Below are 14,229 nucleotides of genomic sequence, written 5' to 3' on the forward strand. Positions count from 1 at the left end.
TTTGTTCTCTCTCTTTTGTTTTTCACAGTCTTGTTCATTAAATGCTTAAGAAGCACACTAATCCCTGTAGTTTGACTTAACAAATACATTAATAACTTTTTCTCACTTAAAAAAACCTTCTCCTTGTTTGAACTAGAGGAGGATGAGGTGCCCACACAAGGCCAGAAGAATTCCGAGACATTTAACAGTCCAACAAGACCAAGACACAGGAATGACAGCTAGGAATACATTCTTCCTCTTTTTCCTGTCTCTAACTCCTTCTTAGCCTTACAAATATTCTCTTTGCCTTGGTGGCAGCATCTTTCTCCCTGATTCCATATCTTAATCACAGTCCTTCCCATTTGCAGCCCTGTCTAATACCAGTCTCATTCATAAGTCCTTGTCCTAAACTACCATCACATTTTATGACCTTTGACTTGTGCCTTTTTCCTGTGTCTGGACACATTTTCTTATGTTGCTTTTCTTTTTTTCACTTTCCTTGATGGTCTCCCTTTTCTGAATTCTGATCAAGCTGCTTCTTATTCCATGTTTTCCGGTGATTTGCAGGAGGAAGACGTTTGAGAACATCTGATGGACACCCTTATTATCTTTGTATTTCTCTTTAGCACCACTGGCAACTGAAAAGAGAAAACTGAGAGCAAGTCCTGCTCAGATCTGCAAGCCCCAGGAAAGGATACACCTACTGCACACAGAATCTTTGAAGAAGTGGTAAATGAAATATGCAAACAATTTTACAGAGGCTCAGTTTTCTCCAGACTGAGGAAGACTTTCATAGGCTGGTGGTAGAGGAATATGCCTTCCCAAGCACCAAGCCCGACTACAAGCCATTAGTCAACAAAATAGTTAATTTCTTAACATGAGCAAACCAGATTTTCCCTCAGTGCGTTCTGAGAATCAGCTGACCATATTTGCTGAAAGTTTTGAAAAAATAGCCCAAGGCAGATATTTGGCATGAAAATTGCTGCCCAGTTGTTTATGTTTGACAAATTAACAAGCAACTGGAAACAGGTTCTTATGGTGAAACTTTGACTCCAAATATCCCACTAGAAAAGCCACAATTAATGATTACCAATAACAGAAATGTATTTTACATAATGCTTAATACCTAATGACTTAATTTAGACAGTGCCTAAAAGAAAAAAATATAAATAAACCCCCAGCGTTTTATCTTGGAGAATGGAACAGGGAATGGTAAAAAAATCCAACAATAGTATGCTTGCAATTTTTTTCCCAAGTGCTTTTTCCAAGCCCATGATATGAGAAAGTCTTTGTATCTCATCTCGGAATGTACATTAAAATATCTCTCATTTACCCTACAATGGAATCAACTTTAAAATCAAAGGGGAAAAAAATTTAGCAGAGCAGAGCAGTGGACTTGCTCAAAGTCACACTTGCACATGAAAAAGTTTCCCTAAAAAATTACAAGTTATAGGATCTGCATGTCTGATAAAATACCCACAGGGTTTTATTTGCTGTTGCTTTAGAAGCAAACTTTTACTCACTTTTTTTCTTTTAATGTCTAAATTTTCTCTTACTCTAAGACAAATATCCTCCTCTAAGTAACACCCTGACACCATGTTATTGATCTTCATGGTATGAAATTATTTTAATAGTAAAATTAAAACAAGGTTTATGACTTTGAATGCAATATATTAAAAATAATTAATGATTAATGTTTTAAACATTGCCTTTGGTGTTGATGTGGGTGTATTCAAGGCTTGAAATAACATTATCAATCTATCTGTGCAGTCATCTCTAAAGCTTTTCACTCTCTACAGGTTTTTAAGTGAGCAAAATATTTTTTTTAATACTCACTAGGTATTAATTGTTAAGAATGTCATGTTTATGAGCCTTAATCAAATATCCAAAATAAAATATGTTTCCAACCTGCAAAAGCACCAACATTTCAGACAAGCTTATTTTACATTTTTGAAGAAGAAGAAAGAAAACACTATTCAAACATCTCTATTCAGATAACCTGAGCAACACAGCTGTTCTACATATGCTGTTCTTCCATTGCAAGAAATATATAGTCTCACTTTGAAGATAAAGAACTTAACAAAGAAAATTAATACTGTTGGGCTTTGTGCTATTAGAAGGAGCATCCTTCACCACTGTGTGTAATATAACAATTAAATTTTGCTAACTTGTACTTTCTTCTTCTAACTTCCTTAGAAAGATCAAATTTGCTAAATGCACAGCACTGACTGCAGTCAACAAGGCACTTAAGTATGTGCTTAATTTTGTGCACGTGAGTAATCACGTTACAGTAAGTGGAACTTGAATGCTCAAAGTTAAGCACACACTTAAGTGCTTTGCTGGATCAGGGCCAGAGCATGACAACTTGCAGGTCATTCTTACTGCACAGTAAGACATCACAAACCTTAAAAATTCTGTAGAAACCTTCTCCCCATTTCAAATCAACAATACGAAAAGCAAGGACAAAAATTAGTAGCTGTTGCATTCTTTTCTTCTATTACAAGTCACTAAACTGGCAGTAGTACTTATAGCAAATTACCAATACAATAAATTCTTTTAATAAGTATCCATAAATTACAATTTATTTTAAAGATCATAATTTGTAATTCTATTCTCATAAGACCATTAGACACGTGAGTCTTTTTAATTTTAAAAAACCTGCTAGCAGTTCTCACAAAAGAATTTATTCAAGACCTTGACCTTAAATTGATACAATTGCACAACTTAATCAGAATTAAACATGAGTCAAAGTACCTCAGAATATTATCATGGGGGTCAACACAGCCTACAGCAGCCATGCAGAGGATGCCATTTGTACCACAATATCTTGGGTGTGTCGCATTCTGATTCTGGGGATATAATATGCCAAACTAATTGTTTTCATTATATGTTTTTTGCCAGTTATTATGGCAAAAATATGGGGAGGAGATTGTTGATGACATATTTTCTTCCCATGCAGCTGAAAGGATAGTTAAATAGTCTAAGACTCTTCAATTCAGCAGCTTTCTAATGAAATGAAACTTTATACCCACTGTGTTACACAATTACTTTAATTTCTGGCTAAATTGTCATGGTTCAGCACTTATCCAGGACTGTTTCTCTTTTCAGTACATGAAATTAGTATTTTTTTTTAGGATCCGAAACTACATTTTAGATCCAAATTTGCTTGACTGTTGACAGCATTCAGATACAGGGAGCTTCTATGTTTTTCCAACACATAAGTTTCTTCACAAAAATTAGCAGGATGAAACAGCAAGTAAGGACATATTGCCAAGTCTGGTTTTCTACCTATCTACAAAGCAGTTTTCACACTTTCCATGACTGTGAATGTCCTTCTTTTTCTATCTTTTTTTAAAATCTTTTAAATTTTAATTAGGAAGAACTGAAAAATCCTTCTCTATACTGAGAGTGTTTGTATTGGGGGAGGAGGATGTCAAGGAACCAAAAGCACATTCCAAGCCAATTCTGATCTCATTTACAGGGATGGAAATCTGGAATTAATCCACTGAGTTTAACAGACACGTTCGGGGCTTACGTAGATGAGATCTTACATTTATAAGTGAAATCAGTGTTTTCCCCTCTGACATTCACATGGCTCAAACCCGAAACATTTCCTGAATTAAAAAAAAAAAAAAGGCCAAATCATCCAGTTGGGAAGACTGGCATAATTCCATTGAAGTTAATGGTGCTGTAGTAATTTACATTAGCTGATGATCCAGATGAAAGTATATAAAAGTTTTCAGAGCAGGCTTCTTTCATTTAAATTGCATTATGTTAGGTGCACTGTTGATGCTCAGAATTAATGTGCAAGTTGTTAATCTCGCTAGACCTGGATTTAAAATTAGACAATGCAATAATTAGTTTGGCACTATCATTCTGCTACCTAGAGGGTAATAATGTAGGTCATAAAATACCAGTGATCAGCACAACTTTTCATACAAAACAAAGAATCTGTATTGAAAGAGAAGAAAGGAAGGAGGAGAGAAATTCAGAAATCAGTTGTTATCAGAGACCAAAATGGGCTACGAGGTTCTGTGCCATCTCACAAGATGCTGTGTTGTGTAGGTCTACTTATCTTTATCAGCTCCCAAATGCACGGGTGATTCCACAGGGTATAAGTGACTCAAAGCTGTCTATAAGCTCTATTTTTAATTTGTATGTTTATTATTCTTCACAACTTTGTTATTAAAAATTTAGGAATATTATTTATTTTACAGTATTCTTCTTTTATTTTTGGTTTTACTTGAAATATAGGCATTATTCAGCACAGTTTACAAACATACAGAAGTGTAACACTACAGTATATGCATCTTGATTTCTTGACAAATGACTACTGGCAACATCAATAATTCAAAGGGAGAACAATGAAAATATAGAGGAATTGCATTTGTATATGTATAGTTCTTTCTTTCTGTCCTGCCAGTCATTTTTGCTAGACTTTATATAAACATAAAGAAAATTAGAAAATTATCAAGTCTGAACACCAGTCTTGATGAACACTTGCGTGTATTTTGTTCTATCTAAATAGTCAGGATGCTTAAATATAAACATTTCGATGGTATCTCACACATACATCTATTAAGAAAACAACATTGCAATAATTTTTATACAATCAGGCTGTGTATCTGTAAGCTACCCAGCAGAGTTCAGTGAAGCTGAGAACATACAAACAGGTGAACATATGTTTGAAGTATCTCTATGCCTCTTGTATGTATAGTATTAGAAAGTGCACATTCGATGTTACAGATGCATATATTCATAAATCATTTAAAGTTGTGCTTTTCATGTGGTGTGAGGCACAGATACAAACTTACTCATGATAATTATAGAACTGATGCTGATTTAGTCATTTCAAGAAAGCCATGGAGGCATAATTAGTGTCTGAATGGCCTCAATATTGCATTATTAGGAGGCTAGGGTGAAACTTGAAATGAGAACATCAAGGCTGATAAAAGAAAAGAAAACATGAAATACATACATAATTCATTCTGAGATATTATAAAGGTTTATAACCAGAAACAATAATTTGCAGAAGTCATCTCATGTACTGGAGCAACTGAAATAATTTGGTCAACCTGTTTAAGATCAAATAGTATTCTTAGCTATTCTCAGTGGTATCTTTCTAATAAAGTAGCAGCAAACAGACACTGTTTGCTTCTGGTCACTTTTAAAGAATGTTCAGTTTATCAGTGGGGACTTTAATCTCAAGCTTCATAGAGTACAAAAAGAACATTGATCCTACTGTTTTTGTCCTCTAGGCCACAAGGCATGCACATTTTTACATTCATTTGTCATAAAACAAAAAATACATTTTGCCCTTTGAAAATACCAAATGCCAGCTTTTAAACAAAATAATTTTCCGTCACATTTTTCCCTTTCTTTTAACCTTTCCATCACCACCACCACCCCCCTTTCCTTTTACCCCAGACTAATCTCCTCCCTCTGTTAAAGCCTTTCTTCCATTTTAAGTACTAGGAAGAACTTTGCAGAATTCCTTGTTTTGGACCATTGCCAAACTGGCTACTGTTAATGATTTGACAAGGTAGTTTGAATTAATCAGAATTCTTGACAGTATTCTTTCTAATTTTTCTTCTAGATAGGCTACAGAATGTACAAATAATACTTTTTTTACTCAAGTTAGACAAACGAATGTGTGCTGTCATCTGGGTTAGACCAAGTCTACAGGTCCCAGTGTGTCAAAACCCCTCCCGTGCATATAATTTACTTCAAATTCATCTTCTTACCTTTACTTAAATAAATGTAATATGCAAGAAGATCTTGGAAATTCGTCAATTATTACATACAGAACAAATTAATTTGTTATTTTTTCTGTACTTCTTTTTTTGAAAACAATTTTTTTCACTTGCTAAAGTTGCCATTATTGGAAATGTGTTCAATAGCTTGCTTTCATAGTCAGTGGATCCAGGGTCTATATCCAGTTCCCCACAAAGAATGCAAAGGTCATGCCTTCTCCATCTCTGGAGAGACAGTTATTGTATATGGTGAGTGACTCCTCCTCCCCAAGCCCTGCTCAGTTTTTCAGTTCAGTACTGTGTTACTCTCCTGTACAGATTTTTTTTTTAATTTAACATGTATGGGGTTTTGTTCTAGATTTTTGGTGATGGAGTTATGAAAAAAACAATAGTGTTTTCTACACCAAAACTGTAGAAAATCTTGACATTTGCTTTTGCTTGTCAGTATCTGAAAGAACCAAGTAGGATAAAAACTTCATTAAAAGTTATGCAGGGAAGATATGCATATCTGTGTCTTCTCTCAAAACATGAAATATCTTTATGAAGTAAAAGTCAAGCATTCAAGTTCCTAAATGCTTGGTGGTTTGAATTTTAGTAAGGAAGATGCATACACAAATATGAAGTTATACCACCCTCTTCACATTCCATGGTTACCAAGGCATTTAAATAGACAATTTTCACTTAAAGTAGGCAAAATAAAAGTTTTTAAGTCCTGTACCATCTTGCAAAAACTTAGCTTTGGAGAAGACTTATTGACAGGATAACATTCTCAGTCTTGAAACCACAGGGGTAGATCGCAAATGAATAAACAAAAATATTCAGACTCTCAACCCATCATTTTATGAAGCACAACCCATTTCATTGTAGCCTCCTGTGCCTCACTGAGTTTGTTTTGAGAGTCTGAAGATTATATGGAATAAAAGAATGTTACAATCAAGAGCAATAAGGATGATTGAGAAAGATCAGATTGTGATGGATTGAGAAAGATTAGATTGTTCCTGAAAAAAATTGAACTCCTTATGTGTCATTGTCTTTAGCAGTCATACGGTCTGGTCTAGAGAGAAACCAGCTTCTGCTTCTCTTTTTTCCCCCTTTTCATACTAGTAACCTTTAACTTTACAGGAGGAACAATTAATCACAGGAGTATATGCAAGGAAGGGCTAAGTGTGTGACTATATGTAAAAATCAGCAAGTTAGATAACCAGCTGGTTATCTAGTAGTTAAAGCACTCACTTTCATTTTCATGACATTTGACATGTTTATATTTATTATATTATATATATATTTAATATAAACTTCTCAACACATATAATACTTTTTTTCAATCTTAAATGGTGAATGTGAATTCAATCTTAAATAGTGAATGAATTACTGCAATGTAACTTAGAATGATAGAATTGTTTTGTTTGGAAAAGACCTCATCAAATCTAGCCATTAACCTGGTGCTGCCACATCCATCACTAAACAATGTCCCAAGGAGCAATATCTACACGTCTTTTAAATGCCTCCAGGAACAGCAACTCAACCACTTCTTTTGACACCTTGTTCCAATGGCTGACATGCTTTAGAAGATACCTTCTGGATAATATTTTAAAATAAATTCTGAGAAAAAAAAGCTATACCCTAAAACTGAAAGTAAGAATGTAGTCTTGGACTTGATAGTATTTTTGAAATGTGATAATATTTTACTATTTCATAATCTATCATATTTCCAGTAAATTGAACTGCAAGCTCCAACCCAAGGATGATCATCTGTGAGGCAGCACAGCCAAATATGCTTCATCTAGGTAAGAACCAAGCGGAAGCTCTGGAAAAATTACCTACCCGGTATAGCAGAATATCTTGTTAAGGAATATTAGACATGCTAGACATACTTAAATCCATAGGACCTGGTAGAGTGCCCACACAAGTTCCTTCAGACTTACTGAGGCTCATCCAGCAACAGGCCAAGGAGGTGATTAAGGCACTGGAGCATCTTTATGAGGAGAGGCTGAGAGAGATGAAAGCTTGATGTCTCATCAGTGTGTATAAGTACTTTAAAATAGAGCAAAAAGTAAATTAGGCCAATGGTATTTGATGGAAGGACAAGAGGCAATGGACACAAATTGAAATACAGGAAATTTCATTTAAACATAAAAACCTACCTTTGTACTGTGATGACAGTCAAACACTGAAGCAAGTTGATCAGAGAGGCTGTGAAGTTTCCATCCTTAGAGATACTTGACTCCCAGCTTGAGACGGCCCTTAGCAACTGGCTCTAGATGACCAGCCTTTGAGCAAAGGAGTTGGACTAGACAAACTCCAGAGATGCCTTTCAACTTCAGCCTATTACTGTTACTTGGGCTAGAAATTACTGAATTTTTCCTTATTACAATTTAAGATTCATTACAGCAAAAATTCAATAGACAAAATATCAACTAAGAATGGGTAATGAAAATCAGGTTTTTAACTTCTTAGCTTCTTTGTCTTGAAGACCAGCTAGCAATGCAGTTGTAATGTTACTACCATTATTATTATTATTCTTGTTGTTGTTGTTATTGCTTTGAGTATCATCTTAATTGCTGCTGAGATTGTATAACTTCATTCTCACAGAACAAATGCTGTTTATTTTGGGATAACAATAGCATTCCATTGTGTGGATCCTGTACTTGACATGAAAAAATGTGGCATTGAGTACTGAAACCCATATAGGAATATAGGAATAACATGGTGGGTTAACAAAGGGATCTTAGAGGAGAAGATCTTTCACAACACTGTGTTTTGAAGGCTCAGCTTACAAACCTGTTTGTGCTTGGCAAGTATCTTCAGCTGAATTTGTGTTATTACCTTGCAAGTGGCACAATGCCACTCCAGCAGATGGACATCAACGCAGGCGTGCCAGAGAAACATTACGTGCATTGAGTTGGAGTATTAGGGCCTGGATACCTCTCCAGGTATGTCTGCCCATAAATATGGGCATCCTGGTTGAAGGGAGCATGTATTTGCAATTTCAGCAGAGTTTGGCTTTACCTTTGATGTTCTCAAAATACTTCTGATGCTACTTAAGACTACAACTTTTTTTGTTTGTCTGTTTTCTTGGCAAATAAGGGCTGTGATTAGCAAGGGTACATGGGTGAGAGAGAATATATTACAGCCATCCACTCTTCCAATATTCCCTTGGGAAGCATACAGGGATGTACATAAGTACGGCCGCAGCCAGGGTGAATTTTCTTATTTAATATAATAGCTCAACTGAGTGTAGAAGGCAGATTCATGACCTTTCATGCAGCGGAAGTGTGCATATACTGCAATTTCTTCTGAATAAAATTGCTAATGTTTCAAGGTGCTAGAAGAGTCTTTACTTCTCCCTTGCAATTTTATTGACATTTTTCTCCTAGTTTTCATTTGTGCTATAGTCTAAATTTTACACTAAATCATTTAAGTTTGCTCTGGAGAGGCTGCAATGCTGCTCCCAGGCACACTGCCATGATTGAATCCACAAGTGAACACTTTGTATGTTCTTAAAAACCTTATATCCTAGTACAGAATGTGAAACAGAGCTCTCAGCCAGTGCACTGCAGTTAAATGCATTTGCCTGGGGGTATGAAATCAAAATAGAATAGATATTTGTATTAGGATGCAACTATGGATAAAATCAGGAAATAGATACAGCTCTCTGCTTTGAAACATAACAGATACATTTTTTTCCAGTAGTTTTGTGTGGTCATGGGTAGGGAATATGTACATGTGCAGAAAATTTAATGTTTCTTCAAATTATATGCTCAGGTTCCAGAAGCAAATAATGTGCTGGATCTTGACAAAACTTATTGGATATTAGTTTGTATCACGTAAGTGTCCACTTCTATGGACTTTTCTTCAAAGCTTCTTAACTTTTTAATTTTCAGAAAAGGTTTCAAGTAAATTCTTAGGGTTGTTCTGTGCTGGTGTTCAATTTCACAGAACAGGGAACTCAGCCTCAATGAATATGTAACCTAATGCACAACTTGCCAATGTCCCAATTACGATTTAGGTATAAAAACTTGTGCAAAGTTACATGAATGTTGTAGTTGAGAAGTTGGTTTAAATGACCTTGACATGATAAATCAATTTACTGTCGCATTTGACACATTAGTTGTCTCTTTACCATTAAGTGTTCCCTCAGGAAATAATAACAAGTAAAGAGGTGTAGAGGTGCCCAAGTGAGTTGCATGGTGTTGACTCTGAGTTCTATGGTACCTGGTTTTTGGTGGTTTTTGGTGTGAGAAAAAACTAAATTGTAGTAAGTCATAGGGTGCTCATTATGAGCAAGTAACTTGTTTCTGTGACACAGTAAACAGATGCTATCAAAAACTGCACCATTAATTAATTATTCCCTGCACAAGCTTCAGAATGATTCACATAATTGGCCTCAATTGCTATTCACTATACCATCTTTCATATTTTCAGCCTAAGAACCATGCTCACAACATTGACCAAAAAAACCATAATTTTCCTGTGACGTCATGTTAACGAACCAGCACTCCAGGACAGATACACAGGTTGATTGGCAAAGACCATATCATATAACGTCAGGTACGAGGTCCTGTGGTCATACATGATCTTTGTGTAAGCTATACCTATCACTCTGGAAGAAAGTGTATGGATTGCAATTTTATTGAGTGCAAGATGTCACTGTAGTAAACCACAGCCATCCACAGAAAATAGAGCCAATAGTAAACTACCTCTGGAGATCAACTGCAGCAAATTGCTTGAGAAACTTAGAGTGGTAGTGCTGCATGGGAGCAGCTGAAGCTTATGAATCTCCTGAGGATGACAGTGGTGTAATAGAAGATGAAACTTTTCCCACTTACCTCACCACCACATAGAGAAGCAGATCAACTCCTAGAAAGCAGGACACTTTTCTTCATTAAGATTTAAAATGGTTCCTCAGTTGCTTTTGTACTTCTACAGAGGGAAATTAGAGACCTTGTTGGGAAAATCATGGTTAGGACAGAAAATTATTTTCTAACTCTAGGTAATTGTAATGCTATGATAGCTCAATAAAAGTGTAACTCAAAGTGACACAGTTCTATATTCTGCTAAAAAAAATTATCAGAAGCTCTCAGTCTGCTCTGTGATTTGTTAAGTGTTTCTTACATTGATAACAAGAAATTGAACTAAGCAGAAAACTGGTGACACAAATGAGTTAGTGCACTAAAACATCCTTTAAACTTCCCCCATGAGCACTGGTATCTCTTAACAATCGCAACAGAATATGTATTCCAGGTACCACAGATATCTCAATCAATCATTCATTCTCATCAACTCACTCACAAAAAGATCATAAGGCAATTCAGATGTGAAGGGACCTCAGGAACACTGTAGTCCAACCCCCAGCTCAAGCAAGGTAAGCTTTATGATCAAGTTGCTCAGCATGTTTGACCAATTCATCATGTTGGGCTAAATTTGAAAGTCTTTACTCAGTTCTTAGGCAAACTACTCACATAAAGGATTGAGAAATTGTCTAATTTCTTAGTTGCCATTTTTATGGCACATTTTTATCTCCATTTGTCTTTGGTTTAAAGCCTCTGGTTATATTAAATAGTTCTACATACACACAAAAGCCTGCAGAACAACCTCAAGTATAACTCAAGAAGCATCAAATGACATTTAAAAACCTGTGACTGACTTTGTTCTGTTAAATTCCTGGTGGACAAACACAGATTCAATATCACCATTTCTCTGGAATTAATGCCTCATCAAATCATAATTTCATCATTTGAAAGTATGAGAAGTACAGGCGGTGATGACCAATCATACACAAAGTAGAGGGACAGGAAAGCTGCTTTAGGAAGACTTGAATAGGTTCAGGGAATTCAGCATTAATTTTACTAAGAAGAGGAAAGGAGGAAGGCTGTGAGGAAACCTTCTGAAAACTCCAGAAAATATTTCTTACAGCTGATGAAAAGAAGAAAGCAAAAGCAGTATTATTGTGCATTTACATAAAGCACATAGCCATAAAGATAGCTAAGAGAACAAATTGCAAAGAAAGATGTTAGAGGGAAAGTCCAAGCTGAGAAATACATTCAGAATGGAAAGCATGATCATGAGGAACTACTAAGCCATATTCAGAACTTGTTAAAACACTGAGTATATGATCAGTGTTGATTTTAAAGAAGGGCTGGACCTATGGACCCTCTCATTGCAGGAGTCCATGTGCCCTGTGCTGGAGCTCCATGTGTGAATGGAACAGGCCATTAATTGCTGGAGAATGCCTATAATACACACAAGGAGAAGTTGTATGTGAACATTAACATTAAGCCATTAACACGGCTCCATAATAATGTCTGAAAAATCCCAATGGCAGGACAGTTTGTGAAAAATAACAACTTCATATATCCTATTTGTCTCCACTCATTTGAAAGCTGAATTGGTTTGTGATTGCTATGAAGAATTTGAAATCAGATTGCTCAGAAGTAATTTCAAAACTGTGCTTTCTTACAAAAACAAATAGCATCTCGTAGGGCAAATGCAGTTTGCCTGAATTTTGACTGCTCTGTTATGACAGCCTTCCATAGTATCAGTTATAGCTTAAAATCAGCGAGGTACCAACAGATGCTTAGTAAAAGCTGATGAGGTACATGGCTTCTGCAGGATATAAATTCTCTTTATCAGTGCAGATAACAACGAGCTAAGAAGCAAAAACAGCTGTATGTGATTATTTCCTTAATAGCTACAAAGTAATAAAGCATTTTTTCCCCAGAAAATTCACTAAAAAAACATGGCACTCCAACAAATTAGAGGCTTTACCTTTCTGGCAGCCTGACAAGGCATGTTACCATCCAGGGTATGCAGAAACCCACCTATGGATCAAAAGGAAATTATAATGCAATTTTTCTTTTTTTTTTTTTTTTTTTTTTTTTTATTAAAAGTTATCCTTTGAGACATCCGAATCTGATACTTTGTTGAGATATTTGTAGCTACCAGCAACAAAGAACAGTTCTTGAGTGGCTCCATTCCTGTTCCCTGTGAAAACTCATAAGATAATGATGAGTCATTGCTCCCTTGAACAGAGAAGATACCACAGGGACCCATGTTACTCCCCTTGTTCAGCATGTGAGAAAAAAACTAGATGTTTAGAGATGAGACATGGCTTGCAATATATTCACCTGAGAAATCACTTCTTTTCTTGTGTCAAACTGCCAGCTTTGGATCAGAGGCGGTGTTGGAGCTCGTTGAATATGAAAGAATGGCTTAGCCAGCAGGGTTTTGTCTGTAAGAGGAATTTGGCTTGGGAATTAAGTCTGCCAGGTCCATCAAATCCCCATTGCCTTTGGGAAGAGAAATGGTTTCTGAAATGAAGAGGCTTCATTGTTTGCTCTGGAGGGATTTCTTACCTCTTTTCTACACTCTAAAGAATCTTTATATACATATTTGGAGAAGTTTCATCAGGGAACTGAGATCTTTAGGTGAACATAAGTCTATATTGCATGAAATATTTTTTAAAATCAATTGTTTTATTTCAAAAGTTAAAGGACTGATTTTGGTGCACAATATGAAATATTGGCCTGATTCTAATGAAGTGAATTGTGCAGATGTCGGTGACCAAATATAATGACAATTCAGTTTTGTTTCTGGGATCACTGGTACACGTAGTAACTTGGCTCTCTGAACTGACAATGGACACAACTTTTCTAAAAGATATATTTGGAGTCCTCAGATAAACAGCGAATGGTTCCAGACTGACAGCACCAGAAATAACAGCAACTTACTCACTATGCAGACTGAAAAAAATTACCAATTCCACCTCAAGGAAGGAAAGTGGGAAATAGGCCTATTTTGTGGGGTTATTTTCTGACTTTTGTAAAAACGGATTTGTAGGTTGTTACAAGTAATATGGCTTCACACATTTTTTTTGCTTCAGAGCCCCTTTCAGAAGAGTGGTACTCTCTCTGCTCATAGAGCAACACTGGAGTCCTTCACAAGACCCAGTGTTTGCAGTCAGACAGGTGTTATCTCCACAATCAAGTGTGTATATTAGATAACTTGAAATCTTACAGCCAGTCCCTGAAAAAAAGTTCCCTTCTATTGCACACTCCAAACCTCCAAGAGGGCTTGGGGAGAAAGATGGTCATATTGTACACCAGGTTACAGCACTGCTCTGCTGTACTGCTTCTCAAAGTTCACTTCAGGGCAGTTTTGCTTTTTCAATAACTAGGCTATGGCACAGGCCCCAGCAAAGCAGGAAATACAGATGGGTTTTTTCTTACCATCTGAGTTATTCTATTTTTCTGGATGCTTCTTACTTTTATATAAGATTTGTGAGGGAAGGTAAATTATTCATTTCTTGTTGAAAATTAACTCCAAAATGCTCAAATGCCAAAATTATTTCTTTGCTTGTGCTTATTTTCATGTTCCAGTTTGCCTTTGTATTGCAGTTGAAGCAATGATATTAAACTCTTGTTCCATGGACTAGTTCTTAAAATAGGACTACCCTAAAATACAAAAAAAGATAAGTTTTTCTTTCCCTTGAGTGAAC

The sequence above is a fragment of the Onychostruthus taczanowskii genome, unplaced genomic scaffold (assembly GCF_017590055.1).
Source record: "Onychostruthus taczanowskii isolate IOZ18803 unplaced genomic scaffold, ASM1759005v1 scaffold20, whole genome shotgun sequence".
Lineage (NCBI taxonomy): Eukaryota > Metazoa > Chordata > Aves > Passeriformes > Passeridae > Onychostruthus > Onychostruthus taczanowskii.